The following is an 8,735-nucleotide window of genomic DNA, read 5'->3' as shown; positions in this document are numbered from 1 at the left end:
TTACCTTTAAGATTGCTCCCGGCCATGAAGTACCATGGCTAGGAGGTGTTTTTTCCCTCAGCAGAGGTGTATTTCTGCCTCTTCCACCTCTGTCAGTGTTGTTCCTTGTTGTGGGGGTTCTTTTTATCCAGTTTCCAGATCTCTCTCAGAGGAAATTGTTCCACAGGTAGTTGTAGATTTGCTGTGTCAGTGGGAGGAGGTGAGTTCAGAGTCCTCCTATGCTGCCATCTTCCCAGAATCCCCCTGAGGTGATAATTTTCTCATTGCTCACTTAAATGAGAAAATAGATAACCCTCAGCACGTGCAACAAATTTAACAAAGAGAAAACAGAATAAGCATTTTATGAATTAAATAGTTATTGTGACCAGATATATATATAAGAGATTAAAAAAATGTGACAAGTCCTTATGCAGTTCTACTGCAGTAATTCAGAAAACACAAAAATGTAATATTTTTCTAGGAAAAAAATTAGAAATTGCTTCAGAAATGAGAATAATAATTAATGCAACCATGATAAGCGCTGAAATAAACAAAAAACAAACAGTAGACAAACTAGAAAACAGTAATGAAGACATGGTGATAAAAATTAAGTGCAAATAATTGATTAATTGGACATCTGTTTTTTGCTCTTCCCACTCTCTAGTCCCCAATTTTCTGGTGCCTCTTTCAGAAACAACTCCAAATTTCAATCCAAGCTAAAGTAAGCTGACACTTCCCTACACTCCAGGGGAGAAAATATGACTCCATCAATCAATCCTCCATCCCCCTGGCCAAAGTGCTTGGTCTAGGGGTAAGTCTATAATCCATGTTAGGTCAATGTGAGGTCTTTATCTGACAATGATGGAAAGACAAGGTTTTGTCCTGCTTCATTTGGTAAAGTTGGACAGGAGAGCAGTGGCTTTTAAACTTTCTGCACAATAAATCCCAAGGGAGATTTTTAAAACACGTTACCCAGGTCACAGCCTATATCAAGTAAGTCACAATTTCTGGTTTATAAAATCTATGCTCAGTTGTGTTTACAGACTCCCCAGGGAATTCCAGTTGGCAGTCAGTGTTGAAAACCCATGGTCCGAGAATAGTGATTCTCAAACTTTGGTATGCCTCTGAATCACTGGTGGGCTTGATAAAATCCAGATTGTTTAGCCCAACCACACCATCTGAGTTTCTTTTTCATTAAGTATGTAGATGGGGTTGAAAATTTGTAGCTCTATTAAATGCCCAGGTGATGTTGATTTGGGGACCAAACTATGAGAACTCCAGCTCTGCTCTCTGAAGGTCTGAATATGATAGTGAGAAGGATACTTTGCTTTTGAAGAGAGAAAAACATTAAAAGTTAAAAAAAAAAGGACAGAAATCTCAGGTAACTGAAGTGTTACAGGTAGATCTCAGTGGTAGGCCTCAGGAGAATTTGCATTTCTTGTAAGATTCTAGCTTATGTCACTATTGCTGTTTAGTGATCACATTTTGAGATGCAGACATTTGGTCAGTATGACTAGTAATGATATTTACTATGTTATGTGCTTATACTAAAGATATACTACAGCTTAATGTTTTTCATCTCATTTCAGTTTTATTTCATGGGGAAGGTATTCAAATATCTCTAGTCTAACAATACTGAGAATCAGAATTAAGTGTTTTGCCTGAGGCAAATAAATGGCAGAACTCAGATTGGAAACTAGGAAAACCTACTCTAAAACCGTGTTCCTAAACATGACGATGAGGAGGTTTCATGCCAGTTGGAGGTGACTGATCCATGTTTTTCTGAGTGGATAAACATCTTCCCAATGGTAAATCTGAGACGACAGCAGTATGTAACCACTACTGCTCTGTGGTAGTTTCAGGCATGTCTCCATACCTCTTGGGAGGATGTGAAAATGCACTGTGTGCGCCAGTAATTCAAGTGTTTTGAGTGAAGGTGCTGTGGGTAAGACATAACCTGAAAACCTACATGGCTCTAGATGTTGAAAGCAACAGCTCCTCCTACATGAGAATTTGTCCCAGATTCCAAAGGCCAAAGGCATAAAGGTCAAGCACCCTCATATTCTAAAGTGAGGTGCTGGATTATCCTGCAAAGGAACTGACCGAGCTGCTTCAGCAGGCATTAGCTTCTGTCTCGAGCCAGAGATAGGAAAGAGTTGAGGGGGAAAAAGTGGAAAGACTATTTTGAGAAAGTTCTAAAGAGCGGGAATTTTCTCCAAGCTCATGATGGAGAAAGAGACTTTGCTTTCCCCTTGTTTCAAGCCAAGTGCAAGAGGCTTCAGAAAGTTTGCCCTAGTGAGGTCAGCTAAGCAATATACTCATGGCAGACACAGTGAATGGCCTTTTTCTTTCTTCCTTCCTTCCTTCCTTCCTTCCTTCCTTTCTTTCTTTTTTCCCCCAAAGCCCCAGTAGATAGTTGTATGTCATAGTTGCACATCCTTCTAGTTGCTGTGTGTGGGACGCGGCCTCAGCACGGCCGGAGAAGCGGTGCGTTGGTGCATGCCCTGGATCCGAACCCGAGCCGCCAGTAGCGGAGCGCATGCACTTAACCACTAAGCCACAGGGCCGGCCCTGAATGGCCTTTAAACTTCTAAAGAACATTCCCCAGAAAATTCCCTAGTCCAAAGATCCCTGCTTGGAGTGGGGATCCAACTTACCATTGGAGATAATACAAAATTAACATTTTCTCTGAGAACAACCAGGTTACAAACCCAGAGAGCGCTGAGGAATTCAGTATGTGGTGGTTTCTCCATGCACTCTGAAGGCTCACAGAATGATGAGAAGAAGTGACACTGGCTGTTCTGGAGTCTCAGAAACTACAGGATCAGTCGGAGGCCCCTAGGATTCCAAATAATACAGTAAGTGTTATCTCAGGGGGAGTATTGTTGGTTCTCAAACATTAGCATGCATCCTGTTTGTGGAAACAGGATTGCTGGAACCCCCGCCCCCATTTCTGTCCGAGTTTATGATCAATGTGTCTTGAGTTGGGCCTTGGGGTTTTGCTCTTTTAACAAGTGCATATGTGATATTAAATATGCTGGTTTGAATAACACACTCTGATAACCACTGATGGAGCATGTAATGCTACCATTTGAAGGGAGACTGTGTGAGAATAAAACCTACACTGATATGTCGGGAACCTAGAGATTCCTAATTATGTGATCTGAGGGCCTAGTGTCAGGAGTAACAGAATAGCACACATCTCCCCATTTTTAAGAAAATTTAAATCAGAATTCAATTTCAAGTCAAAACATATAAAGGGAAATAGAATTTTCAATTAAGTTGAATTCAAATATGTATATTAATGATGCTTTATGTAATGTATATAGTAAATGCATTAATTACATTGAGAGCTGACACTTCCCCCAAAACCGTGGGAAGCATGCCAAGGCTCTATCCTTCAGTCCTCTGTGCCCCAGGCCAAGTGCTTAGAGTTGGGGTGAGCATAGAACACATGTTTGGTCAATGTGAGGTGTTTTCCTGAGGTTTTTAGGAAGACGAGGTCTTTTCCCACTGTATTGGTTATAGTTGGGCAGGGTAGGCCTAGAGCACAGCTTCCCAAACTTCCTGCTTGATTGAATCTAATTAGAGGCTTTAATCTAATTGTTGCCCAGGCCGTACCACAACTCAAATAAACCAAAATCTCCGGTTGTAAAAATCATGCTTCAGTTTTTAATGAATCCCCAGAGGATTTCTCTTTGCAGAAAATGTAGATAGCAAGTGATTGAGGAACTAGTTTTCTCCAGCTTGGCCCTTGTTGAAATCCCTGGAGTGCTTGTTGATGTCCACATCATTTGGCCCCAGTCCTCCCTCAGAGTTTCTGACTATATAGGTCTGGGTGAGGGGGTGAGCATGTGTGTGTCTCACAGGTTCCCAGCTGTTGCTGATCTGAGGACCACACTTTGAGAACTCCTGCTCAACCTGTAAGTTACGGTCTGAATATGCCAGTGAAAAAGTTGTTCTGCTTCTGAGGAGAGAGTAGCATAAAACGTTATTAAAAAAAAAAAAAACTGCACACAATTCTCGGGTTACTAGGGTCTTTCAGATAGGCTTGTGTTATCTCATGTTGAGTTTTGTTTGTTCTCAAAAGTTAGCGTGCTTCATGGGTCCAGCCCCATGGTATAGTGGTTAAGTTCCTCGCATTCCACTTCAGTGGCCTGGATTCACAAGTTCTGATCTAGGGCACAGACCTACACTACTTGTGACCATGCTGTGGTGGTGACCTACATGCAAAAAATAGAGGAAGATTGTCATAGATGTTAGCCCAGGGCTGATCTTCCTCAGGCAAAAAGAGAGGAAGATTGGCAACAGATGTCAGCTCAGTCAAATCTTCCTCAGCAAAAAATAAAAAAAAAGTTAGCGTGATTCAAGTTTATGGGTATGTGATTGCTGGACCTCGTCCACTCTCCTCCTAGTTTATGAATCAATATGCCTGGGGTGGGGCTTGGGAATTTGTGTTTCTAACAATTGCATAGGTTTTTCTGATGCTGCGGGTTTGGGTGTCACACTCCTGAAATCCACTGATTGAGCGTCTAAGGAGACTATGTGAGGGTAAACCCAACACAGATAAATGAAAACCTAGAGATTCCATGTCATGGTCTGCAAGCTTAGTTTCAGAAATGCCAGAAGAGCAGGCATATCACCATGGTTCCTTTTTCATTTAAATTATTTCAAATAATTACATTTTAAGTCCAAGGCTGAGAAGGAAAGCAGAATTTAAGTTACATTTAATCAAAATCTGTGTGTATATATGTATATTAAATTAATTTTATCATCATCATTTGTCACGAAATTAAATTTGACATTGAGATAAATCCTTCATAAAATCAAAACCAAACAAAAATACATAATTGGGTGTAACTATACTGTCACTGAGGAAATACTAAAATTTTATTTTTTAAAAGAAAAACAGGATCTAACAGCTTTCATTAAATAGCAGATTACAGATGTATTCCAAAGTTTGGGAAGAAAATTGAATCTGTCTTTTAAGGATGAGTCTTGTGAATCATATGTTTAGTTCCTAGAAAACAATATATATTGAAGATGAATATGAGACTGTGAGAGAGAGAAAAAAAAGAAATTGGCTAAATTAAAAGTACTATGTTTGATTAGTAAAGGGTTTATAATATTTTCAGAAATAGAATGTTAAAAAAAATTGTTAAAGCACACTCCTTCATATATAAAATGTTGAAATTTGTGTCATGGTGAAATATGCTTTTCTGAATATATGTAACACATGAAAAATACTTTTCATCTTCAGACCGCAATGTTGGACATTAACAAAGTTGTTATACCCGTTTTGGCTCTGTATTCTTTGGGTCATTGGCTATCAGAAAAATTGAGAATTTGGCAAATTAGTCGTTTAGAGAGTTAGTCGTTTGTAAAAATCAATTGAAGCAAGTTGACTATCAGTCAGTTTGGGTAAAGATAGACTCTGGTGGACATCATTAGCTTTACCTGCTCAGAGAACTCCCACTGTGTTGGAAAGTTGCATTCCAGTTTTACTTTGGGTAATTGCCCTGTCTGAGATCTCCATTTCTGAGGTTTAAGTAGAGAGAATCCCATTCCCAATACCACTGGGGCTATAGAAACCAAGCTGATCAAACTAGGGCCGTGTTCATGGAGCTGATGGAATGATTGATACTGGATTCCCTGATTTTATATAAATATCTAATTTTTAAAAATTAGGCATCATAACTTTATATATATTGTAGAAATGTCTCTTCTAAATGTGCTATACTGCTTTCTTCCAGATGGTTAATACCAAACTACTGTCCCGATCTGTGGATTCCAATGCTATTCTGCCACAATGTGATGGCATGTTGAATCGGGAGTATGAAGTCAAGCACACCTCAGCATATCTTTCTTCTGGATTGAGGCCAGTGCCCGAGGAATTTAAGTGAGGGTAAGTTCACATCAAGGTAGTAATTCCCTTATTATTAGAGTTGGGTGAGGCATGTTTACATTGGGCATCATTTACTCATCAGCCTGTCTGGGGTCCCCTAGACCACCCGCAAGTTGATGATTCCTTAGAAGGACTCACAGGCCTCAGAAGAGATGTTATATTTACGCTGCCAGTGTACTGCAGTGCAAGGATACAAATTAAAGTTAGCAAAGAGAAATGAGGCATAAGGAGGAGTCCAGGAGAAACCGAGCGTGAAGTTCCCCCCGTCCTCCTCCAGTTGTTGTGGAGTCACACGCACAGAGCTTCATTCTCCCAGCACTGATGTGTGCAAAGTGTTGCCTACCAGGAAAGATCACCCTAACCTTGGTCATTTAAGTGTGGAAAGTCCCCAGGACTGAGGTTACCTACTCATTCTCCAGTCCAAACAGAGGCCCAGCTGCTGCAGTGTGGTTCAAAGCCCCAGGCTGTGAAAACAGGCATTCACCAAATTCACGTGGTTAGTGGTCAGGCTCCATCCTGAAGACCTTGGGCATGTGCAGGCTTTGGGCAGCCTAAGCTTCCTGATATAGGACCCTTTACAGCACGGTTTTTGATTTCTTGTCATTTTTATATATGGTATCATTTATCCTCTATCATATAATTATTATATCTTTGTTATAAATGAAAATTTTTTTAAGATGATATTTTTATGTCACAGCTTTATAAAATGTTTGTGTTAATTCTACTAAGTTTGAGTTGTCTGCCATTGTTTATAAATTCATACAATCATAATGAACAAATCTACAAAATAGTTATCTGGATACTTTCTAATATTTGTATGTGTAAATTCTTATTTTTGACTACTTAAATTGATTCGACATTCTGAGAATACTTTTAAATATTTGGGGTGATAGTATTCTAAGTCCTGAATTCAATGAGGAAATAGTCACTCCTTCATGTACATACAGTTTAACATGAGAGAAAATAAAATGAGCATTTGAATGAATTACAATGTTATTATGACTGAAATATGTAAGACATTGAAAAATGTGACAATTTCTTATGCAACTCAATATCAACAAACCATAAATATCAGTAAGGAATACTTTTTTTGAATTCAAGTTTAGCTTCAAAATTGAAAAGTAAATATGAATGCTGCCAATATAAGCATCGACACGATAAACAAAAGTAAACCCATGACACAGGATAAAAATAGTACCAAAAACCACGCCAATAAACCTTCTTCGCTCCATATTAGTGAATTGCTCATTTGTTGCTGGCTCTTCATATGACCCAGGTCCCGATACCCTGATCCCCCTTTAGGAACCCCTCTACCTTCATTTAAGTCCTAGTGCTTTAGAGAAGCTGACCCTCCCCCATATGCAAGGGGTGAGAATGCCAAGACTCTGAGTGGATCCTGTCGTCCCGGACAGAGAGCTCGCAGTTGGGGTGAGCATGTCAGCCATGTCAGGTCAAAACGAGGGCTTTTCCTGAGATTTCTAGGAAGACAAAGTATTTTCTCACTTTATTTGGTAACGTTGTGCAAGACAGGCCTAGAGCAGAGGTTCACACGCAAACTGCACATTATAACCCCAGGGGAAAGTTTAAAACAGGGGACACCACACCTCAAATTAACCAGAGTCTCCAGTTGTAAAAATCATGCCTCAGTCTTTTAAAAGAATCTCCAGGAGATTCCTTTTTGCATAATATCCATTGGCCCCTCTCCTCTTTCAGAGTTTCTGGTTAGTTCGATTTGGGTAAGTGGGGTGAAAACTGCATGTCCTCCAAGAAGCCAGATGTTGCTACAGAGACCACACATTGAGAGGCACTGCCCTTCTTATGAGATAATGTCTCAGTATGTCATTGCCAAGGTTTCTATGCTTCTGCAGATAGAAAAAAAATGTTTTCCTTGAGAGAGAGAATTCTCAGGTTCCTGGGATATTCCAGGCAGCCCTTAAGTTTTGAGTCACCAGTGAATTTGCATTTCTCAAAAGATTCCAGGCTTTAAAACGCTGTTGTCTGGGGATAACCTTTTGAGAACTACTGCTCTAGTGCTGTAGATCACTAACTCCCCTTTGAAAATTGTAGACTGAGTCTGAAATTGGGGTGGATGACTAGTAATGAGAGCTAGTCTGTTGTGTAGCAGGGAGTGACACTAAGGCTTTGATTTCTCATCTCGTTTCAGCTTCACTGCCTGGGGAAGGGTTTGAAGTATTACCCACGTGGCCCTAGAGAAACAGGATCAGAAGTGAATCCCTTTCCTCAGGCCACAGGGTAAAGACGTGGCAGAGCTCCAGCTGGAGGCTAGAAAAGCAGGACCCAAACCTGTGCTCTGAACACGATGAAGAGGAGATGTCACCCCAGATGCAGTCCCTGCCCCATGTCCTTCCGGGCAGGAAACGTCTTCCCCATGGTAAATCTGAGACCACAGCAGTATGCAGCCACTACTGCCTCGTGGTAGCTTCAGGTGTGTCCTCTACCTGTCCCGGAAGGTAGAGGTAAAACCGCTCCGAGCTTGCGCAGAATGCAAGTGCTCTGGGCGAAGGAGCTGTGGGTCAGACAGACCCTCAGAAGCTGCGTGGCCCCAGATGACGAAAGCTGTGTTTCCTCTCCCAGGAGACTTGGTCCCCAGATTCCAAAGGCCAAAGGCACAATGTCAAGCACCCTCATATTCTAAAGTGAGAGGCTGGATTATCCTGCAAAGGCACTCACCACAGCTGCTTCAGCGGGCATTAGCTTCTGTCTCAACCCAGAGATAGAAGAGTTGAGGTGGAAAATGTGGGGAGACTCTTTTGAAAGTGTTCTACAGGGCAGAAATTTCCTCAAACCTCATGAATGAGAAAGAGACTCTGCTTTCCCCTTGCTTCTAGCC

The 8,735-nt window shown here is 40.9% G+C and overlaps 1 long non-coding RNA gene across 1 annotated transcript; it reads left to right on the top strand.

Annotated features, from left to right (window-relative positions):
- The first annotated feature begins 2,700 nt into the window (after positions 1-2,700).
- LOC131400452 (uncharacterized) lies at positions 2,701-8,322 on the top strand. The gene is made up of 3 exons (XR_009217362.1): positions 2,701-2,837; positions 5,733-5,884; positions 8,049-8,322. It is a non-coding gene; the product is annotated as an uncharacterized LOC131400452 (long non-coding RNA).
- The last annotated feature ends 413 nt before the right edge of the window (positions 8,323-8,735 follow it).

The sequence above is a fragment of the Diceros bicornis genome, chromosome X, assembly GCF_020826845.1.
Source record: "Diceros bicornis minor isolate mBicDic1 chromosome X, mDicBic1.mat.cur, whole genome shotgun sequence".
NCBI classification, from domain to species: domain Eukaryota; kingdom Metazoa; phylum Chordata; class Mammalia; order Perissodactyla; family Rhinocerotidae; genus Diceros; species Diceros bicornis.
The sequence above is the reverse complement of the archived record's forward strand: the minus strand, read 5'-3'. Positions and strand labels throughout refer to the sequence as shown.